General features: G+C 45.0%; 1 protein-coding gene across 5 annotated transcripts in view; it reads right to left on the bottom strand.

Annotated features, from left to right (window-relative positions):
• Positions 1-24,551, bottom strand: part of LOC124619339 (focal adhesion kinase 1) — a 749,959-nt gene that overhangs the window by 306,857 nt on the left and 418,551 nt on the right. Inside the window, exon 1 of one of the 5 annotated variants that reach the window (XM_047145655.1) lies at positions 15,794-15,897. The exons of the other annotated variants lie outside the window; for them this stretch is intronic. The gene's annotated coding sequence lies outside the window, so the exon portion shown is untranslated. Of the gene's footprint in view, positions 1-15,793; positions 15,898-24,551 lie in introns of those variants that run through there. 5 annotated transcript variants of the gene reach the window in all.

Genomic DNA, 24,551 nt, shown 5'->3' on the forward strand with positions numbered 1-24,551 from the left:
TTTTAAGTAACAATTCTCTGTATGTATAAACGCCTGAAGATGATCGGTGTAGTATGTTAAATATTATAGATTTTTTTATTTGTGGATAAAAGTAACGAACAGTCGAAACAGACTTCAAACTCTAGAAACTGACTTCTAATTCCTTCAGGCGCATAACTATGATGCCAGCATGGGAGAATATGCGGCGCAGTAATTGCTCATCGGCTCGCACGAGTGTGTCGCACAATATCGGGCATTTTGGAGGTGCCATTTTCTTAAGAATTACGGACATTATGGGATCCATAATACAAGCGACAAAGTGAATGGAATCACTGGAAACTCGAATTTTTAGGATGTTAGCTTTTCCAAGCCTTGTGTGGTCTAACACGTTCTTTTGCGCCTAGTCCAAACGATTTTGACTTTTTAAAAATGTTTTCTGCTTTACAGCTTATCACTCTACGGAGTACAGCGGTATCAGTGACCAACCGTCCGCAGCTCGTGGTCTTGCGGTAGCGTTCTCGCTTCCCGCGCACGGGGTCGCGGGTTCGATTCCCGGCGGGGCCAGGTATTTTCTCTGCCTCGTGATGACTGGGTGTTGTGTGTCTCTCATCACCATTTCATCCCCATCGACACGCAAGTCGCCGAAGTGGCGTCAACTCGAAAGACTTGCACCAGGCGAACGGTCTACCCGACGGGAGGCCCTAGCCACACGGCATTTCCATTTCCAGTGACCAACCGGCTCTGTCATTACCTCCGACGTATTCATTACATATCAAATTAGTCGGTAAGGATTCAGCATCGGTTTCTGATACCAAGCTACTCAACATATAACGTTCTGAAATTCTATAGGTAATATGTCTTATCCTGAAGTACATCAGCTCTAAAAACGAAAATTCTGTATTCGATTGGATAAAATGCTCTACGTAAGGCACGTTGTAATTTTGAAAAAAGTAGGTCGCCTTCAAAGTAAAGTCGAAGTAACAATAAAATTATAAAGAAGCACATCGCTTGTAACATTCATGAGGTAATAAAGCACGGAACAGTTAAAAGTAGCCCGCTTCCCCCTTGAATGCGAATGCAATACCTCGATTTCTGAAGCAGAGTAAACATCTACAACAACGGACAGTTTTATGCATTCTTCTGTCAGCATTTCAGTTTATTTCTCAGTGAAGTTAGACACTTCTCTTTGCGGTTTGCAAAATGACTTACTCTATAAAAGAAAAAACTGAAATTGTGGAAGCCTATATGAAAACAGATTTGGCTAAGGAAACACCGAAATTTTCTCGGTCAACTATCCGCACAGGGAACTAACAGCACAGACAACAATACAGTCTCTGTATAAAACCGACGCACCTACGGATCTGTGCAAAATGTGAAACGACAAAGAAATCACCCAGTTCGCACACCATAAGTTACTGCAGACATTCGCCGAAAAATTATTCAGAGCCCAAAGAAGTCTACACGTAAACTGGCCCACCAGGTGCATGTAAGTAGGAGTAGTTTCCAGCGGATATTGAAAAGTCTTAATTTGAAGCCATGTCGCTTCATGGCTGTACAGCAATTACGGGAGCATGACAGACAGAAACGTGCAAATTACTGCAGGTAGCTTTTGAATAACATCAACATACACCCTTTCCATTACATCATGAATGATGAAGCATTGTTTTATGTTTCCATTCATGTGTATTCACAGCACACGAGGTATTGGGCAACGGAGAACCCTTACATTACACTATGTTATCAAAAGGATTCGAACACCCCCAAAAACATACATTTTTCGTATTAAGTGCATTGTGCTGCCACCTACTGCCAGGTAATCCATATCACAGACCTCAGTATTCATTAGACATCGTCAGAGAGGAGAATGGCGCGCTCCACCGAACTCACGGACTTCGAACGTGATCACGTGATAGGGTATCACTTGTGTCATACGTCTGTACGCGAGATTTCCACACTTCTAAACGTCCCTAGGTCCACTGTTTCCGATGTGATAGTGAAGTGGAAACGTGAAGGGACACGTACTGCACAAAAGCGTACAGGCCGACCTCATCTGTTAACCGACAGAGAGCGCCGACAGTTGAAGGGGGTCGTAATGTGTAATGGGCTACAAGTGCTATGACAGTTACGCGGGAGATGAGAAAACTTGGATTTCATGGTGAAACGGCTGTTCATAATCCACCCACCACGACGGTAAATGCCAAACGACGCCTCGCTTGGTGTAAGGAGAGTAAACATTGGACGATTGAACAGTGGAAAAACGTTTTGTGGAGTGACGAATCCCAGTACACAATGTGGCGATCCGATAGCAGCGTGTGGGTATGGCGAATGCCCGGTGAACGTCATCTGCCAGCGTGTGTAGATTCAACAATAAAATTCGGAGGCGGTAGTGCTATGGTCAGCTCGTGTTTTTGATGGAGGGGGCTTGCATCCCTTGTTTTGCGTGGCACTATCATAGCACAGGCATACACTGATGTTTTAAGCGCCTTCTTGCTTTCTACATTTGAACAGCAATTCGGGGATAGCGATTGCATGTTTCAACACGATTGAGGACCTGTTCATAATGCACGGCCTGTGGCGGAATGGTTACACAATAACATCCCTGTAATGAACTGGCCTGCACAGAGTCCTGACCTGAATCCTGTAGAACACCTTTGGGATGTTTTGGAACGCCGACTTCGTGCCAGGCCTCACCGACCGACATCGATACCTCTCCTCAGTGCAGCACTTCGTGAAGAATGGGCTGCCATGCCCCAAGAAACCTTCCAGCACTTGATTGAACGTATGCCTGCGAGAGTGGAAGCTGTTACCAAGGCTAAGGGTGGGCCAACGCCATACTGAATTCCAGCATTACCGATGGAGGGCGCCACGAACTTGTAAATCGTTTTCAGCCAGATGTTCGAATACTTTTGATGACATAGTGTATGTGTCAGCAACCACTGCATGACGAGAAAATCGGCGTCTGGTGCGGTGTCACAGGAACGCGTATCACTGGACTATGTTTTTTGATACTACCCTCAACACGACTGCACACATGGAAATTTTTGATATATTTTGTGCTCAACTCAGCGAATATGAAATACAGCACTGCTTCTTCTAGCAAGATGGGGCAACATGCCACACGTCTAAGGCATCCCTGGAACGAGTCTATGATGTCTTCACTGAGGAACGAACTGTCAGCAAACAATTAAGGCCATCAGGTTCGTTGGATCTAGCAACATGTGTTTTTTCGCTGTGGGAACACCTGAAGAGCAAGTTGTTGAAACAAATCCACATGAAACACATCAGCCGTGAAGTTGTCGCCATCGATATCTGTTATGTTTAGACGTGCACAGCTGTGCATTGATGTTGCAGGAGGTCACTTTCAGCATCTTCCATAAATGTGATTTTCACTGCATTTTTCGTTGGAAATAAATGGTAAGTCGATTTCAGCTCTTCGTTTCTGTAATTCCGCTGCTTTTACTTTATACTTACACGGCTACTTTTGTCTGCGCCACCCTGTAGCTAAGTTTTCCCGCAGTGACTTACGTGGGCTGAAACTCTGTGTTTGCTACACTCTAAGTATTTTAACTAAAAGTATTAATTAACTCTGCGAACAGGCCCTGAGGAGGACGCGCTAGAAAACGGACGCCGTGTCGTCATTCTCTGCCATAATCGTGGCGTCGTGTGGGTGCGGTGTAGAGTAGAGGGGGTGGCATGGGGTTCAGTCTACCTTTCTCCCGGCCGTTCTTCTCATCTTACTATACCTCCGGCATTTTTTCTCTTCACCTGTTTTCTGATCAGTGTGTGAAGAACGGCACGAATAAAATGAGAAAGCATACGTCTCCCATGTGGTCTTGGGAAAGCAGTTAAGTCGCCTTAAAAACGCTGGCTAGAAAACCCAAGGCTGGCCTTTTAAGGGTTACAGTGTCCAACCGAGGCACCTCGGCCCTCCCGTATTCCGAGAAAACAGCGTATTAAAACTAACTACCAAAGGTTAGTAGTGTCGTGACTTCTTTTCTTTATGCAGATTGGAATTTGTCGCCCGCACGACGACGGTCTTAAGGGAAGATAAAGCGCGGAGCTGAGTTTCCCTTAGAACTAGAACGCCTCCTTCCGTCCATCTCTGGGCTGACTCATCTACCTTGTAACAGGAGACAAATGCTTTAAGGCGGACTTCGAGCCACGGTGCAACTTGCCGTTTTCACACTAAGCAATCGCTGCCACAGGGGAAGAAACTGAAAACTGATATACAAATACGAGTGCTGATACTGAGGATGGAACCCCGAAGGCTTTAGTCGGCAAACTGCACATGTTACGCCACCGTGCACATGGGTATTTCCTGACTATACTGAGAACAGCGAATGAACATGTTTCGCTAAAAATAAAGAATACGTAACGCTGTTTATACATATCGTTTAAGTTTCAGTTAAATCGCATATGGGAAGGCTTAATTCATACGATGTAAGTTTCCACGGACGGTGTTTACTTCAATTCAAACATCCGGTCTTTAGGCCCGTGGTAGATATGTGGAACTATTCCCTGAAGTTTCGCCTCCGACTGCGAGAGACATCTTCGGAGAATTGCATCTAGGGCTCGAGGAAGTTCCACTTTTATACAGCTGTGTAGAGGTGGCTCTATCCCCCTGAGCTCTTGATGCAATTTCCGTTTTACATCCAAAGTATCTCGCGCAGTCGGAGACGATACGTCAGGGAATAGTTTTATATGTCGACCAAGGCCCTAAAGACCAGAAGTTAACTGAAGCGAGGGGTATACACTTAAGAAACTACTACAGTTCGGAGAGTACTTCCCGTGACGGTGTAAGTGCTGTTCCACATGCGTCGAACGTGGCTCCTCTAGGAAGCTTTTCCAGTGAGTCTAAAATGTGACAGTGTCATAGGTGAGGTGCGTTAAAAATGATACAAGAAGCAATCACGGTCTCGCAGTTTCTTATCATGATTTGACTCGGTGCTTCCGTGCGTAAGGACCAGGCTTCAAATTAAGAAGTCCTAACCGCACGTGTTCCTAGATTTTTTTCTCTCACGTCACACTTGTAACACCTGTGCCAACTATATGATGACGTGAAAAACGCCGAGTCGCACCGTTGTTTGGAGCGAACTAGTAGGTGGGTGCCCTTGTAACTGGCTGGATGAGTCAGATCTAATGGCTGGAGAAATGCGAGGACGTGTCGTCCAACGAAGTGTGATGCCGGCGTATCAGCGATGCTGATTTTAATTTGACCATGAAACCTTAACATTCATCCATAGCACTATCGGTATATAAAGCCGAGATGTCGTTTAAAGTTGTTACCAAAAATTTCAAAAAGTTCTTGACAGATTTACTGCCATTTTTACATGATATCCCTACACACGATTTGACGGACAAAGACTGCATGCTTCCTTAACATTTATCGCATATAAATATAGAGTGACAATTATTGAACTATATGAAGTAAAATCGCCGTAACTTGTGAACGGTTTGCGTTAGGACGTTCAAACTACACGGTTTGCCGCGGGGCATGATGGGAATTAGTATGCGCTGCATGGTTTGGTTTAGCGACGAAGCCCACTTTTATTTGGGTGGATTCGTCAATAAGCAAAATAGGCCATCTGGGAGACAGAGTCCGCATTTCGCGACCTAGAAGTCTCTTCACCCTCAACGGCTGACATATCTGTAACGACGTTTACATGTTGAATAGTGTGTGTGCACGCCGTAGTCTGTAAATAATTTACGTTTTTTTTTCATATAGTTCAATTATTGTCATCCTGTAAGAACATACAGCGATCAGCCAGAACTTTATGAGCACCTACATAATAGCCGGTATGTACATCTTTGGCACGGATAACAGCGGCGACGCTCCGTGGCATGGAAGCAATGAAGCCTTGGTAGGTCGCTGGAGAGAATTGGCACCAAATCTGCACACACAAGTCACCCAATTCCCGTAAATTCCGGGAAGGGGGCGATGAACTCTGATGCCATGTTCAATCACATTCCAGAAGTGTTCGATCAGCGTTAGGTCTGGCGTGTTAGAGGGCTAGCACATCAACTGGAACTCGCCACTGTTTTTCTCGATCCACTACATCACACCCTTGGCCTTGTGACATGACGCCTTATTTTGTTGAAAAATTCCGGAAAGATGATCCTCATGAAGGGGTGTACGTGGTCTGCAACCAGTGTACGATACTCCTTGGCTTTCAAAGTAGCTTGTACACGGTCCACTGGACTCACGGATGATCTCGTGAATGTTCCCCAGAGCATAATGAAGCCGCCACCAGCTTGTCTCCGTGGCGCAGAAGAAGTGTCAAGGAGCTGTTCCCCTAACAGACGATGGATTCGCGCCCTCCCATCGGGAGAAGAGGGTATCGGGATTCATCAGACCATGCAACGCTTTGCCACTGCGCCAACGTTCAGTGCTGATGGTCACGTGCCCATTTCAGACGTAGTTGCCGATGTCGTAGTGTTAACATTGGCACATGCAAGGGTAGTTGGCGGCGGAAGCCCATCGTTTGGAGTGTTCGGTGCAGTACGTGCTCACACACTTGTACGCTGCCCGTCATTCAAGTCTGATGTTCGTTCCGCCACAGTTCGCCGCGTGTCCTGTGTTACCAGTCTGCCCAGCCTAGGTAGTGCGACATCCGCAATGAGGGGTGGCCGACCAATCCCACGACGCCATGAGCTGAAGACACTCACCACAGCATTCCTCGAAAGCAGTTTCTGAAATGCTCGTGCCGAGACTCCACGCCATCATAATCTGCCTATGGTGAAACTCAATAGATCACGCGCCTTCCCTATTCTACACATGGACAGCGCGCTCACTGATACGGCACGCATCATGTGTGTGTCTGACTAGCAGACATTCCTCGCCAGGTGACGCCAGGTTTATATAGGTAATAGATTCGTGGTCATACTGCTCTGGCGGATCACAACATGTACTACTTAAATGGAAAACGTTGTTTAAAAAATCTCGAAAAGTTCTTGACGGATTTATTTCAAATCTTTCGATGATGCGCTAATAAACATTCAAATGGACATTGGCTACATATTTTTAATATACGACTATGCAGTATACACAGCTACGTGCAACAGGGAAACACAATATTAATGTGCTAATACTGAACTGCAGGAGCGTCTATAGACAGGTCCCAGAACTGCTCTCATTAACAAACGGTCACAATGCCCACATAGTACTAGGGACAGAAAGTTGGCTGAAACCAGATGTAAACAGTAATGAAATTCTAAACTCAGATTGGAATCAGAGACAGGCTGGACAGTGAAGGGGGAGGCGTGTTTATAGCGATAAGAAGTGCAATAGTATCGAAGGAAATTGACGGAGATCCGAAATGTGAAATAATTTGGGTGAAGGTCACGGCAAAAGCAGGCTCAGACATGGTAATTGGATGTCTCTATAGGCTCCCTGGCTCAGCAGCTGTTGTGGCTGAGCACCTGAAGGATAATTTGGAAAATATTTCGAGTAGATTTCCCCACCATGTTATAGTTCTGGGTGGGGATTTTAATTTGCCGGATATAGACCGGGAGACTAACGTTCATAACGGGTGGCAGGGACAAAGAACCCAGTGAAATTTTTTTAAGTGCTTTATCTGAAAACTACCTTGAGCAGTTAAACAGAGAACCGACTCGTGGCGATAACATATTAGACCTTCTGGTGAGAAACAGACCAGAACTATTTGAAACAGTTAACGCAGAATAGAGAATCAGCGATCATAAAGCAGTTACTGCATCGATGATTTCAGCCGTAAATAGAAATATTAAAAAAGGAAGGAAGATTTTTCTATTTAGCAAAAGTGACAAATAGCAGATTTCAGAGTTCCTGACGGCTCAACACAAAAGTTTTGTCTCAAGTACAGATAGTGTTGAGGATCAGTGGACAAAGTTCAAAACCATCGTACAATATGCGTTAGATGAGTATGTGCCAAGCAAGATCGTAAGAGATGGAAAAGAGCCACCGTGGTACAACAACCGAGTTAGAAAACTGCTGCGGAAGCAAAGGGAACTACACAGCAAACATAAACATAGCCAAAGCCCTGCAGACAAACAAAAATTACTTGAAGCGAAATGTAGTGTGAGGAGGGCTATGCGAGAGGCGTTCAATGAATTCGAAAGTAAAGTTCTATGTACTAACTTAGCAGAAAATCCTAAGAAATTTTGGTCTTATATCAAAGCGGTAGGTGGATCAAAACAAAATGTCCAGACACTCTGTGACCAAAATGGTACTGAAACAGAGGATGACAGACTAAAGGCCGAAATACTAAATGTCTTTTTCCAAAGTTGTTTCACAGAGGAAGACTGCACTGTAGTTCCTTCTCTAGATTGTCGCACAGATGACAAAATGGTAGATATCGAAGTAGAAGACAGAGGGATAGAGAAACAATTAAAATCGCTCAAAAGAGGAGAGGCCGCTGGACCTGATGGGATACCTGTTCCATTTTACACAGAGTACGCGAAGGAACTTGCCCCCCTTTTTGCAGCGGTGTACCGTAGGTCTCTAGAAGAGCGTAGCGTTCCAAAGGATTGGAAAAGGGCACAGGTCATCCCCGTTAACAAGAAGGGACGTCGAACAAATGTGCAGAACTATAGACCTATATCTCTAACGTCGATCAATTGTAGAATTTTGGAACACGTATTTTGTTCGAGTATAATGACTTTTCTGGAAACTAGAAATCTACTCTGTAGGAATCAGCATGGGTTTCGAAAAAGACGATCGTGTGAAACCCAGCTCGCGCTATCCGTTCATGAGACTCAGAGGGCCACAGACACGGGTTCCCTACCAGGGAAGGCGTTCGATACAGTTCTCCACAGTCGTTTAATGAAGAAAGTAAGAGCACATGGACTAACAGACCAATTGTGTGATTGGATTGAAGAGTTCCTAGATAACAGAACGCAGCATGTCATTCTCAATGGAGAGAAGTCTTCCGAAGTAAGAGTGATTTCAGGTGGGCCGCAGGGGAGTGTCGTAGGACCGTCGCTATTCACAATATACATAAATGACCTTGTGGATGACATCGGAAGTTCACTGAGGCTTTTTGCGGATGATGCTGTAATATATCGAGAGGTTGTAACAATGGAAAATTGTACTGAAATGCAGGAGGATCTGCAGCGAATTAACGCATGGTGCAGGGAATGGCAATTGAATCTCAATGTAGACAAGTGTAATGTGCTGCGAATACATAGAAAGAAAGATCCATTATCATTTAGCTACAATAAAGCAGGTCAGCAACTGAAAGCAGTTAATTCCATAAATTATCTGGGAGTAGGCATTAGGAGTGATTTAAAATGGAATGATCATATAAAGTTGATCGTCGGTAAAGCAGATGCCAGACTGAGATTCATTGGAAGAATCCTAAGGAAATGCAATCCGAAAACAAATGAAGTAGGTTACAGAACGCTTGTTCGCCCACTGCTTGAATACTACTCAGCAGTGTGGGATCCGTACCATATAGTGTTGATAGAAGTGATAGAGAAGATCCAACGGAGAGCAGCGCGCTTTGTTACAGGATCATTTAGTAACCGCGAAAGCGTTACGGAGATGATAAACTCCAGTGGAAGACTCTGCAGGAGAGACGCTCAGTAGCTCGGTACGGGCTTTTGTTGAAGTTTCGAGAACATACATTCACCGAGGAGTCAAGCAGTATATTGCTCTCTCCTACGTATATCTCGCGAAGAGACCATGAGGATAAAATCAGAGAGATTAGAGCCCACACAGTGGCATACCGACAATCCTTCTTTCCACGAACAATATGAGACTGGAATAGAAGAGAGAACCGATAGAGGTACTCAAGGTGCCCTCCGCCACTCACCGTCAGGTGGCTTGCGGAGTATAGATGTAGATTCTGCTTTCTTCCGCGCAGTTTGTTTTAACAGAAAAGAAGCTGCATTTAAGGCTTATGGCCTTATGATTGGAGTACTACTATGGTAGCTAAATCGTCTTAAAGTTTGTAATCCTACCCGTTCGCAGACTAAAACTATGCGAAATTCTGTCCGTGAAGCTACTATCCTCAGAGATACAGCAGCAGGAAAGGTTGTCATACGCCGTATACCAATGATCCCAACCGATTTAGCTGTTCATTTCAAGGCTGGAAATAAGAATACGTACGGCTGAAGGTCAGAGAGTGAGAGGGGAGGGGGGGGGGAAGGAGATTTACAAAGAGAGGGGAGGAGGAAACGAACATAGGGAAGTAGGAGATGGACAGAGAGAGGAGGGGGGAGGACGAGGAGGTGGAGAGATAGAGGGAGCAGGAGATATAAGGTGGAGGAGAGGATAGACAGAGAAAGGGGCGAGAAGGATATCATGACACCTATTCAAACCATATACATATTTAGCAACTGCGAAGCACTGATGGGTTCGCTCGTGGTCTTTAATATCGACCCCAAAACATCGACATTTTATACATAAACATATTTCCTTTAATAACGGCCGGCCGAAGTGGCCGTGCGGTTAAAGGCGCTGCAGTCTGGAACCGCAAGACCGCTACGGTCGCAGGTTCGAATCCTGCCTCGGGCATGGATGTTTGTGATGTCCTTAGGTTAGTTAGGTTTAACTAGTTCTAAGTTCTAGGGGACTAATGACCTCAGCAGTTGAGTCCCATAGTGCTCAGAGCCATTGATCCTTTAATAACTGTTACCATATTTCATAGACATCCAACATCTACATTGAAATATTAACGTTTCATCTCATAACATCGATATTTTGTTGATGTCCAGTTTCACTGAACGTCCGCCGGCCGATGTGGACGAGCGGTTCTAGGCGCTTCAGTCTGGAACCGCGCGATCGCTACGGTCGCAGGTTCGAATCCTGCCTGGGGCATGGATGTGTGTGATGTCCTTAGGTTAGTTAGGTTTAAGTAGTTCTAAGTTCTAGGGGACTGATGACCTCAGATGTTGCCGGCCAGAGTGGCCGTGCGGTTCTAGGCGCTACAGTCTGGAGCCGAGCGACCGCTACGGTCGCAGGTTCGATTCCTGCCTCGGGCATGGATGTGTGTGATGTCCTTAGGTTAGTTAGGTTTAATTAGTTCTAAGTTCTAGGCGACTGATGACCTCAGAAGTTAAGTCGCATAGTGCTCAGAGCCATTTGAACCAACCTCAGATGTTAAGTCCCATAGTGCTCAGAGCCATTTGAACCATTTTTCACTGAACGTCCCTAGTATCGCCTCTGATAGGTCCGTGTTTGCAGAGGCACCGCAGCGTTCAATCCAACAAACCGGGTGGTGGACAGCTTGTACCTTTGCAAGCTGTCACGTCAGTGCCGGCTTTCTGGCTATCTGGATGCATTCTGAAGCGTATCTTTCTGGATCGCCTTTATGTCCTAAGGCGGGAAACATCGTAAGAGGCACTGGAGATGGAGGCAGGTGACTGTCCAGCGTAAGCGTTTTCTTTATTAATCAACGTACGATGCACTGTACCTACCCAGCTGGCGGGGTGAGGGTGAAATGCGAGACACAAAAGATACGCATCAGGCCACGAGCTAAACGCAAAATCTTTGGCTGACGTCACAGCAAAGCTTTTGGACGGCTGCCCACCACTTGCGTGGAACTTTCGCCGACACGCCGCACTTTTCAGGAAACGCATTCCTGCGGCGACGCGCGAGCAGTGGGGCGGAACCAACTGCGCCTGGCACGTGCCCGCCTTCTGTTCTCTTCTCGCCCGTAGTTCACCGACCCGCGCAGTTGTGGGAGGGAGAGCTACTTGCCGCTCTGCACAGCTACTGGGAGCCGCGGCCACCACTGTGCCGTGAAGCGGACACTGGACAGCGGCCGGCGGCTGCCAATTACGGGGAGAAAATGGAAGGCGGCGGCAGTCGTGCCGTCACGGCTCGCGGGCCGAAGAGGAGGACAACGCGGCCGGCAGCAGACTAGGCTGGCTGGCTGGCTAGGCACCGTGCGTGGCACGGCCGCTTCTTGTGACACAGTAAACTCGGAGCACCGACACTCAATTGATTCATATCTCTCTCTCCCTCTCTCTCTCTCTCTCTCTCTCTCTCTCTCTCTCTCTCTCTCTCTCTCTCTCCCCTTTCTCAGTTATGCCCGAGGCAGGATTCGAACCTGCGAACGTAGCAGCAGCGCGGTTCCGGACTGAAGAGCCCAGAACCGCTCGGCCACACCGGCTGGCGTCTGGTCTACATTAACGCTTTGTCATCAGTCTTGTATCATGGTGCAAGACTGTAGCTACACTATTCAAACTTTCGCTCGGTCGCTTCAAAACAGTCGTGGAGGAGGAACTGCTACTGACGACATCTGCAGTATGTGCTCTTAAACTGAACAAGAAAAAGTCCACACGTCGTTCACGACGGTCCCGGGACTCGTTATTGAAGACAGGGACATTCTCCCATGTTAATTTTTCCGACAGCTACAGCAAGAACCTGATGATTGGCGCAATTATTAACGTATGAACATAGAAACTTACTGCCAACTGTTAAGCTTGTAAACCCAGAAACTGAAAAAGAAGACAGTGACATGAGGGCGGGTATCAGGGCCCACGAGAGACTCGCCGCAACCTAGCGAGTGGCAGGAGTTACAAGGATCTTAAGTTGCCTGGTTCTGTATGAGGGGCGCAGTAAATGATAGTTGTCGGCCACGAAAATTGAAAGTGATATTTACTACTTAACTCGTTTTCAGAATCTTCTATGCCGTGACCTTCGACATTCAAGAAGGAAAGTAAATCAAAGTATAACAAGGTGGTTTATAAATTCCTTCCGTTCCAAATCTAGATGTCATGGCCGCTTGTATTTTCGCACGAGTTAGTACTGCACTGTCCTCCAGTTCTGAGATATGTATACAATTTCAAGCCTCTAGCTGATCCGGAAGGCAAAATGGTTCAAATGGCTCTGAGCACTATGGGACTTAACGTCTGAGGTCATCAGTCCCCTAGAACTTAGAACTACTTAAGCCTAACTAACCTAAGGACAGCACACACATCCATGCCCGAGGAAGGATTCGAACCTGCGACCGTAGCGGTCGCGCGGTTCCAGACTGAAGCGCCTAGAACCGTTCGGCCACACAGGCCGCTGGCGTTGGGGGGGGGGGGGGGGGGGTTGTTTTGGGGGTAGGAGACCAGACAGCGAGGTCATCGGTCTCATCAGATTAGGGAAGGACGGGGAAGGAAGTCGGCCGTGCCCTTTGAAAGGAACCATCCCGGCATTTGCCTGGAGCGATTTAGGGAAATCACGGAAAACCTAAATCGGGATGGCCGGACGCGGGATTGAACCGTCGTCCTCCCGAATGCGAGTCCAGTGTCTAACCACTGCGCTACCTCGCTCGGTCACACCGGCCGGTGATCGGGAAATTAGTTTAAAATCAGTTGCAAAATTTGTATGAGGTAGATAGACAAGAAAGGACCTAATAAAAACGTGTTAATAACGGAAACCGCGTCTCCTACGCAAGCATGGTGGCAATTTCTTTTTCTTTCCCCCGAATCGGACAGAAGACAGAATGTCTTATCATTTGACGCAAAGTGTCCACCGACGTGCATTGCACAGTGCCTTCTGGAGTAAGTAAAACCAATACCGGTATCTTAGTTTGGAATAATCGGTATTTTTCGGCATTTGCTTGCTCTCGGTTATAAAAGGTGGTTTTATTTTTTGCTAATATCGGAGTAAAAAAAACTCCTAAATATCAATTTGTGATAACAGAAATTTTTCGTCTTTATATAAAATTTGCATTGTTTTGAAATATTGCGTTATTATAGAAAATGGGAAAAGTGATCAGTGCTGTTTTAATAACAGTGCCAACGAACACATGGCATAAGTTTTGGCACAGCACTGCTGAGACAGTAATGTACATGGTACCAAGTGGTGTGATCTACTAGATAGTACGCGTGTACAAGCAATGTGCCGCATCTGGTCTGTATGGTAGTTTCTCACTGTCGTGGTCGGACATCAGCTACATTACAGAATAGCACCATCCCTAGTCTGGAAGTTTTTACAAAGTGCGATATCAATGAAGTACAGTGCTCCAATTGCTTTGAAAGATTAAAAATGGGAAGAGCCACAAGAAAGTTATGAAATAATATAAGGAGAAAACTTAAAAGTTTATTCATAATTTGCAATAAAAATAGACAGCAGTTGATCTGCTGTCTTTGTCTACAAAACATGCCCTTATCTGCTTGTTGCCCTTGAAACCGGACGAATTAACAACAAAATTAGACTCCTTGAACCCCAGTTTTCACCCTTCACACTTAAGTGCCTGGCGGAGGGTTCATCGCACAATCTTCAGAATAATTCTCTATTATTCCACTCTCGAACAGCGTGCAGAAAAAAGCAACATCTATATCTTTCAGTGCGAGCTCTGATTTTCCTTACTTCATCATGAGGATCGATTCTCCCAACGGAGATCGGCGTCAAGGAAATATTTTCGCATTCGGAGGAGAAAGCTGATGACTGAAATTTCGTGAGAATATTCCGCCGCAACGACAAACGCCTTTGCTTTACTGATGTCCATCCCAAATCCTGTATCATGTCAGTGATAATCTCTCCCCTATTTCTGGACAACACACAACGTGGTGCTCCTCTTTGAACTTTCTCGATGTATTCTGTTAATACTATCTCGTAGGGGCCCCACACCGTGCAGCAGTACCCCAAAAGAGGACGGATAAGTGTAGTGTAGGCAGTCTCTTTACTAGATCTGTTGCATCTTCTTACTGTTTTGTTAATAAAACGCAGTTTTTAGCTCGTCTTCCTCACAATATTTTTTGTGTGTTCTTTCCAAAGTAAGTTGTCATGATTTTAGTTCCTAAGCATTTAGTTGAATTTTAGACGTTTAGATTTCATTGATTTATTGTGTAACGGAAGTTTGACAGATTCCTTTTACCACTCACTCATGTGGATGATCTCACACTTTTTATTATTTACGGCAGGTTGTCAATTTTCGCGCCATACAGTTATCTTACCTAAATCGTTGGTTTTGATCTTCTGATTACTTTATTTGACGATAAACGACATCTGCAAACAAGCTAAGACGGCTGCTCAGATTGTCTCCTAAATCGTTTATATAGATAAGGAACAGCAGGTGGTCCATAACACTACCTTGGAAAACGCCAGAAATCACTTCCGTTTTTACTCGATGCCTTTCCGTCTGTTACTACGAACCGTGAACTCTGAAAGGAAACCACGAATCCAGTCGCAGCTGCGATCACATTCCATACGGACGCAATTTCGTTAAAGGCGGCTTGTGAGAAACGGTGTCAAAAGCCTTCTGGAAATCTATAAATTCGGAATCAATTTGAAAACCTTTGTCGATAGCACTCATCACTTCGTGTGAGTAAAGAGCCAGATGTTTCATAAGAACGGTGTTTTCTAAATCTTTGTTGACTATGTGCCAATATACCGTTCTCTTCGAGGTAGTTCATAATGTTCGAACACAATAAATGTTCTAAAATCCTGGTGCGTATCGACGTTAATGATGTGGGCCTGTAATTTATTGGATTACTCCTACTGCTTTTTTTGTATGTTGGTATGACATGTGCAACTTTTCATTCTTTGGTTACAGTTCTTTCGTCGTGCGAGCGGTTGTATATGATTTTTAAGTACGGAGCTATTGCATTAGGCTACTCTGAAAGGAAGCTAATTTATATACAGTCGGGATCGGAAGACCTGGTTTTATTAAGTGACTTGCGTTGCTTCACTACTCCACCATCTCTCAAAACACGGAAAGCAAAGAGCTTGCAGTAAGAGAGATTTGTTTCACAGTATCGAAGATGAACAGCTCCTGGCCCTTAAGGTAAGAATACTAGATCCCAGGTTTACTGCATATTTTTGCTTCGAATGATCGTTCCTGTCTTATGCGTGAATACTGACCATTCTTCCTGGGGCAGCTAGTATAAGACGTACCTTGAACGCGGTGGAGACTTGTACGCCCATTGTGTGGCGCGGCTGTTGTTGCGCAGCGTGCTGCCTAGCTGGTAACGTCGGCGCGGGCGCCGCTATGGCAGAAGTTCTGAGCAGCAGAAACATACGCTGCGTCAACGCGCTTGGCGGTGGCAGCGTACTATAAAGCGCCGTCCCATTTCGACACGACCGCTTGGATGGACGTTCCGTCTCGATACGCGCAGGAACATGTAACCCCGCTTCCTGTTTAGGAGATGGTGGTGGGGGAGGGAGGGGGGGAGGAAGGCAGTGCCACGTCTCGCCGTATCTCCTGCTGCGATGGGTGGGGGTGAATTGTCATGTCTGCTTCACTGTGCCTGCTGCCTTCTGCGTGACTGCACGCACTACTTTATGTAGCTTGGAGGCCCAGAGTCGTATCAGTATCTAGTTTAGTGTCGCCTGAAATCTACAGACGTACTGCTCGCTGCCAGTGGCAGGGGCATTTTAAAACAACTACCTGCCACAGACACACGTAACTTTTAAACTATTTCTTTAACTTTTTGTCTTAGTCGCGTTCGCATTTGAGTTAATAGTGACTATTTCAGAACTTATTCACGGATTTTCAAAACATTATCTACACTTTCAAAGGCACCATCCCAGTATTTTCCTGAAGCGATTTAGGGAAATCACGGAGAACCAAAATCAGGATGGCCGGAAGCGGGTTTGAACCGTCGTCCTCCCGACTGCGAGTCTATTGTGCTAACCACTGCGCCACCTCGCTTGTTAGTTCAATTATTCGTACCTGTTAGATAGCGTTGTAAATTTTAAGTAGGAGCGGAATCTTCATTCATTCACTAACAGTCATTCCTGTGCATATAGGTGCACTCCATGGTATGTTTATTCATAGCTGAAGTAAATGCTAGCCTAATTAATGCCATTAGATTGCTCAACACAAATAACAGAGTTAATTTTTACAGTTAAAGATGTGGATTGCTGTGTTAAGAATTTGACATCTGTGTAGTCAGCTGTGTAGTAGGAACAACGCTAAACCTAGGTAGTACAAAATAATAAAGTGAGACAAGGCAAAAAAAAGTTTCTTTTAGTTAATACTATATGTATCACCAAGAAACCTCACTTGAAAGTCAACAAACACGTTCGAAAGCGGTCGCCTTTAACTGAAACGTGAACGTAACTAAAACCTTACATTAAAGAAATAGTAAGATTAAATAACGTTATTCGTCCTTGTGTCAACGCAAGTGTCAAAATTCCACACATAGCTGACTGCTAAATTTAACTATTTACCAACAAGCTGTAGAACACTATAATAATATTACCAGAGAGACGTTTCTAGAACAGAACAGCGCTGTGAGGCAGCTTCCCAAAGACATCGGCTGGTTGGTTGGGTTGTTGTGGGGGAGGAGACCAGACAGAGAGGTCATCGGTCTCATCGGATTAGGGAAGGACGGGGAAGGAAGTCGGCCGTGCCCTTTCAAAGGAACCATCCCGGCATTTGCCTGGAGTGATTTAGGGAAATCACGGAAAACCTAAATCAGGATGGCCGGACGCGGGATTGAACCGTCGTCCTCCCGAATGCGAGACCAGTGGACATCGGCTGTGGTGGAGCTTTGATGGCTTGTCTGTTACAGGTGGCCGGCCGGAGTGGCCGTGCGGTTCTAGGCGCTACAGTCTGGAGCCGAGCGACCGCTACGGTCGCAGGTTCGAATCCTGCCTCGGGCATGAATGTGTGTGATGTCCTTAGGCTAGTTAGGTTTAATTAGTTCTAAGTTCTAGGCGACTGATGACCTCAGAAGTTAAGTCGCATAGTGCTCAGAGCCATTTGAACCATTTTTTTTGTTACAGGTGGTTAAGTGATAAGCGTGGCAAGCTGATGTCCGGCTGCGGAAGACGCGAGCGTGATATCCTTGGGTTGAAGTGCTGTGACCCACGTAACGCTCCTGATTTACCGACTTAGCCCACATAAAGCCTACTAAAAGAAACAAAGAGGGTGCAAGGGAATAACGAACGACCTCTACCTACCCGTACACAAAGATATTATAGACATTACTCGCCCCACACTTAAGTACCCTATACGGGAAGGATTCAAACATCAGCGAACCTTGACCCGAGAGAAGGTAGGACGACGACAGCTTAAGCACTTAGACTGGGTCTTCGACCTTGTCACTAATACGGTACGCTGGGGTGGCATGGACGCGAGTGGGGCAGTGAAAGGACGTGATAACACCGTTCAGTGTTACTACTTCGTGGCAGTCCAGAGGAACAGCTACTGGTGTGCAACACCCGTGGAATGGGAAGCACCTAAGGGACTTGCACAGTTTCAGCCTACACAGGTATAAACATCTCAGCTCTTGTATAACGTAGATTGGAGACATGTGTTCAAAACATCTGTGCCTGAGGGCAGTAATATACCGATTTTGTTATTGTGGTCTTCACGATATCGAAACAATGTATGATTCGCCGCAACACAACATAATCGCAACATGAGCAGAACAACTGAAGTGGCTTTTAGAGGTGGCAACTTTGGTAAAAACATTTTAGCCGTCTATTTTAACGATATCAGCTGTTTATACGGTGTGTTGTTATATAGTTGTTTGTCTTTTTGGCTTTGTAAAGGGCGCCAGCAGATAACGTTTTGGGAAAGAATACGCTTTGGAAACACGTCACGAAATCATATCTTTAAATTTACCGTCTCTGTCAATCCAACGCGAGTGGTACCGACATCTGCTCTTCTACTTCAGTTTATCATTTTTGCATTTTACATATACAGCTTGAGTATTTACCACATGATACAAGGATTTACAGTGTTAATTATGGACGAAAGATAAAGGTCTCGCTATTGGCCATTGTTACATGTACTGGTGTACGGGCCCATTTGAAAAAGTTCCTTTCTCTCGGAGAAAACAGAGACATCCTAAACACTAGTCCATACAGTACACGCAGACATTTTTCTAGTCCATACATTGCACGCAAACATTTTTCTCTTATCCTATGCTCTGTCGGCGTGTGAGTAAATACAGCGTGTCCCAGGAGGAATGATCAATATTCAAGGACATGACATGAACGATCATTCGAAGTAAGAATGTTTAGCACACGTGGGCTCTAAAATGCTACATTAAGAGATATGAACACTTCCTCACCTTGGATAGTGTGAAACAAATGTCTTTGACTGCGAGCTCTTTGCTATCTATATTTTTTTTTGGGAGGGGGGGGGGGGGAGATAATATGGACCAAAACACGAAAAAATTGGCTAGCAAACATGAGATCTGAAATGCATACGTTAAGAGCTATGAGCACCGGTTCATCTTCGCTACTGTGAAAAATATACGTTCTACTGAGCTGCATTTTAAAGCCCACGTTTACTACATTTTTTTTTCTACGAATGGTGGTTCCAGTCATCTCCCTGAATATTAACCACATTGCTTCTGAGTCACCATGTATTCTGAGATGCTCTGGTACAAATGAAGATTTTATAGTGACTTTATAACACCGTTTACAAAAGCTCGTAACTGTTACAAGCCAGCAATAGGCGGCATTAGTCGTGAATCAAACATCAGGATTTGCTGCCACGCGCGGCCTCAACCACAAGCTTTCAAATAATTGACTCCAAGTTCTCCACTGCACGAATACTTAACAATACCGATTCTGAGTAGTCGCATGTGTGGAGATGTCCTGTGGACACAGCAGGAAGTTTTTTGTATAGCAAGGCAAACCTGTGGTCGCGCCCTCCAGAAGCACTGGAGCAACTGTTGCAGCAGTTGAGGCGGGATACGTACCTGCAACAAAAGGAAAGCAAACATGTAAACCAAGTACTGGAAGAGTCCCTACCTCAGCATATGTCTAATTACTCATAGAAATGTTGCTAAGAAACCTCGAGCTATAAATGATAGTACGAAACTCTGTGTTTCACTTAGAGTCTGTCATAAAGAGTATACACCAGGTAACATTGATAGGATCAAACACAGGACTTAAATTGAGGAAGAAACTTCTAACAATGTATACGTTTGTAGCACAGCACTGTATGGTAATGAAACATGGACAGTAAGAAACCCGAAACAGAAGATAATCGAAGCATTTAAGACATGGTGCTACAAAAAAAGGTTGCAAATTAGGTGGACTGATAAGAATGAGGAGGCTCTCCGCAGAATCTGCGAGAAAAGGAATATATGGAACGCACTGACAAGACGAAAGGACAGGGTAACAGAAACCTGTTAAGACACTAGGTAATAACTTCCGTGGTATTAGAGGGGACTGTAGAAGGTAAAAACTGTAGAGGAATACAGAGACTGGAATACATCCAGCACAAAATTGAGGATGTAGGGTGCAAATGCTACTCTGAGAGGAAGGGGTTGGCACGTTCATGCCACACACAGAAAGTGTCGCGTCAGATGAAGAATATACAAGGTGGTCGGAAATTCCCTTTACAAACTTCTAGGCCTTGTAGTGGGGAGTGAGTACACAATATTTTTAATAGGAACCGATGTTCAGAAGCGTACCATTTCCGTGGTACAACCATTTGAAAACATGTTGCTAATGCAACCATTTTTACAAGTAGTCGACTGGGCGTGATCCAGTAAATCACTTGTTTTACAGTTCCACTCATTAACAGACCATGAGGCTGCTCGTATACTTGTTGACGGGTTGTCATCAACGTGATGCACTAACGCCTCTTCCAGTTCGGGCGTGTGAGGCCTCGCTGGAGCGCCACTGTCACGCCTGCTGCTGGTGAAGATATTCTTTCTCGAAACCGCTGCGTAATTGTGGCGAAAAGGGGACGCGATGTAGTCTGAAGTCGTGGAGAACTATCTTGATAAAGGCGACGAGCAGTTCGTCCATTGCCGTGAGCTTCGCCATTCAGGAAGATCATGTCGGTGTTTTCTGCAAACTTGTACTCAAGCATGTTGCTCCAACACTGACAGACGCGTGAATGAGGCTCAACCAGGTCAGTGCGGTACGATAGGATGTCAAATGACATCAGCCGTTCTGACGTAAGCACCGATCACTATGACTATCCTGTTGCAAACCTACCCAGCAAACATGTTTTCAAACGGCTGTAACACGAAAACGTTACGTATCCGGACATGTGCTCCTATTGAGAATATTACGTACTCACTCCCCTCTACAAGTCCTAGAAGTTTGTAACGGGAATTTCCGACCACCATGTATACTGAAATAAACTGTGTGTAACAATACTATAGCGCTGTCTGTCCTCCTAAAACGGTGGTTCAAATGAAATTTTCTGAGGGATAAAAGCTACACGATTCGATTCTGTTTCAGGCACGAAACTAAATTATTTTCAAAAGATCATTACTATTTTCACAATTTCGTACGACTCTAATACGGATTATGTACGTTATCAATAATTACTTTTTCTCAGTTACTAGCATTAATGCGGTGGAGCTTACAGGTTCCTCACACTGTCCACCCACTACACACATACTGTATGTTGTGCTTTTCCCATACAATGCTGATGATAAAAGTGGGACAAATGGGAAGAAATGCTAAATGTCTCAAGAAAAGCAATACCTGCAGAAGTCTAGAAATTGCTTCATTACTCGCTTCGAAAGAGAAAAATGAATTAACTGGGAACACGACACAGAATGACAGCACGACACAGCAGTCACTACGTAAGGGTTACTATAGTGCTGTACACAGTTTTTATTCAAAAATGGTTCAAATGGCTCTGAGCACTATGGGACTCAACTGCTGTGGTCATAAGTCCCCTAGAACTTAGAACTACTTAAACCTAACTAACCTAAGGACAGCACGCAACACCCAGCCATCACGAGGCAGAGAAAATCCCTGACCCCGCCGGGAATCGAACCCGGGAACCCGGGCGTGGGAAGCGAGAACGCTACCGCACGACCACGAGATGCGGGCACACAGTTTTTATTATGACGAAATAAATCTCGGTTGAACAGTCTGGTATAAGTGTGCATAGGACACAATATTTCGGCAATCGATCACGTTGCCATCATCAGGTGCGCTGTACATCAGCGCACCTGATGATGGCAACGTGGTCGATTGCCGAATTATTGTGTCCTACGCACACTCGTACCACGCTGTTCACCCGAGATATATTTCGTCGTAAAATACGCCTGGAGAAATTGAAGAATCACAGTTTTTATTATTATTATTATTATTACTATTATTATTATTTTTATTATTAGAGTGATTAGACACACAGCATTAACAGCCTGGAGTCGTCCAATTTCTGCCTGCTCAGAAGTAAGGAGTGCAGCAATGAAGTGATTTACGAATAATAAGTACAGTGCACACATCTGAAAACGTTTGATTTTAAAATGGGGTTGCACTGTGCAGCTAAAGTAAGTGTCGGAATGGAGAGGAATAATCAAGGGAAAGTATGTTCTGCAACAAATGTGTGCCCTCATTGTCGATACTTAGCTTTCTTTTCCGAGAAGGAGTTGTAAGTAGCACTAGCGACATTCTCTCTCTCTCTCTCTCTCTCTCTCTCTCTCTCTCTCTCTCTCTCTCTCTCTCTCTCTCTCTGTCACACACACACACACACACACACACACACACACACAGAGAGAGAGAGAGAGAGAGAGAGAGAGAGAGAGAGAGAGAGAGAGAGAGAGAGAGAGAAAATTCGGTAAATTCTTTACTGGTAACAGGTCGGTTCCACTGAGGGAACAGTTTTAGGGAAAAGAATGAAACTTCAGAAGATGTACACTCTGACTTGGCAAACAGGTTTTGCTTTTCCAGAGTTTCGTATGAAGAGCTTAGTGCAAAGAAGCTAAAGTGCAAATAGACAGAAACAAAGGGTTATGGGGGAAAACGGCACAATCTAGTAACGCAACTTTGATAAGCGGCGGTACTGTAGATGAGAAGTGAAGACGGACTATGCTTTCACGAGTTTAGGTAACTGCCTGAAGCGCCGATATAAACAGAATACCAGTGGCGGCATATGCCAGAGAGATTTCAGAAGCTCGTGTGCGTCTAACTTGCGTCTCGAGTGCCGGCGCAGTGCAGTGTTTACGGGGCCTCGTTGCAGCAGCAGTAGCCTACACAACACCACACAGAGAGACCGCCCGGCCTCGTCCTTGGAGCCGGCGACCCACATACACATTCTCTCTCGACACATACCTCGGCCTGCGCGCTATCTTATCGCGGCCCCCCTTCCCTCCCGCAATGGACAGCACAACAACACAACACCTGACACGCTGGTGTCGGCTGCAGAGCTACCCAATGCCCGCTTCGCGAAAACAAAATCTCTCTCTCTCTCTCTCTCTCTCTCTCTTTGTATGGTGTGTGTGTGTGTGTGTGTGTGTGTGTGTGTGTGTGTGTGTTTGTTGATAATGATGAATGAGCCGACTTGAATGGCCGCCAAGTTCTGATCTGTTGCCGGGTTGAAGTGTCAACAGGTTCGGAATGTCAGGCAGCCTACGGAATGCTCCCAGAACAATACACAAGACACAAAATGACACGTTCTTCTCATGACAGCATAAAGTAATCCAGCTAAAAAGTAAAGAAGCCATCAATCGGTACACTTTACTAGGCAGGCAGTAAGCCGTTGTCATTCGCCAACCAATGATCTGCCTTACAGCGTTAATGGTGTCGAGGCCTGGTTCAACCCTAGACCAGTGAAGGGAGAAAAGTGTTACGTTGTCACTAAAACATCGTAAATTGTACTGCTCAAACTTATTCAAAAGAAGTCACAATTGTTGTTGTCGTTGTTGTGGTCTTCAGTCCTGAGACTGGTTTGAAGCAGCTCTCCATGCTACTCTATCCTGTGCAAGCTTTTTCATCTCCCAGTACTTACTGCAGCCTACATCCTTCTGAATCTGTTTGGTGTATTCATCTCTTGGTCTCCCTCTACAATTTTTACCCTCCACGCTGCCCTCCAATGCTAAATTTGTGATCCCTTAATGCCTCAGAACATGTCCTACCAACCGATCCCTTCTTCTAGTCAAGTTGTGCCAAAAACTACTCTTCTCCCCAATCCTATTCAACACCTCCTCATTAGTTATGTGATCTACCCATCTAATATTCAGCATTCTTCTGTAGCACCACATTTCGAAAGCTTCTATTCTCTTCTTGTCTAAACTATTTATCGTCCATGTTTCACTTCCATACATGGCTACACTCCATACAAATACTTTCAAAAACGACTTCCTGACATTTAAATCAATACTCGATGTTAACAAATTTCTCTTCTTCAGAAACGCTTTCCTTGCCATTGCCAGTCTACATTTTATATCCTCTCTACTTCGACCATCATCAGTTATTTTGCTCCCCAAATAGCAAAACTCCCTTACTACTTTAAGTGTCTCATTTCCTAATCTAATACCCTCAACATCACCCGACTTAATTCGACTACATTCCATTATCCTCGTTTTGCTTTTGTTCATGTTCATCTTATACCCTCCCTTCAAGACACTGTCCATTGCGTTCAAATGCACTTCCAAGTCCTTTGCTGTCTCTGACAGAATTACAATGTCATCGGTGAACCTCAAAGTTTTTATTTCTTCTCCATGGATTTTAATACCTACTCCGAATTTTTCTTTTGTTTCCTTTACTGCTTGCTCAATATACAGATTGAATAACATCGGGGAGAGACTACAACCCTGTCTCACTCGCTTCCCAATCACTGCTTCCCTTTCATGCCCCTCAACTCTTATAACTGCCATTTGGTTTCTATACAAATTGTAAATAGCCTTTCGCTCCCTATATTTTACCACTGCCATCTTCAGAATTTGAAAGAGAGTATTCCAGTGAACGTTGTCAAAACCTTTCTCTAAGTCTA

The sequence above is a fragment of the Schistocerca americana genome, chromosome 6 (assembly GCF_021461395.2).
Source record: "Schistocerca americana isolate TAMUIC-IGC-003095 chromosome 6, iqSchAmer2.1, whole genome shotgun sequence".
NCBI lineage: Eukaryota > Metazoa > Arthropoda > Insecta > Orthoptera > Acrididae > Schistocerca > Schistocerca americana.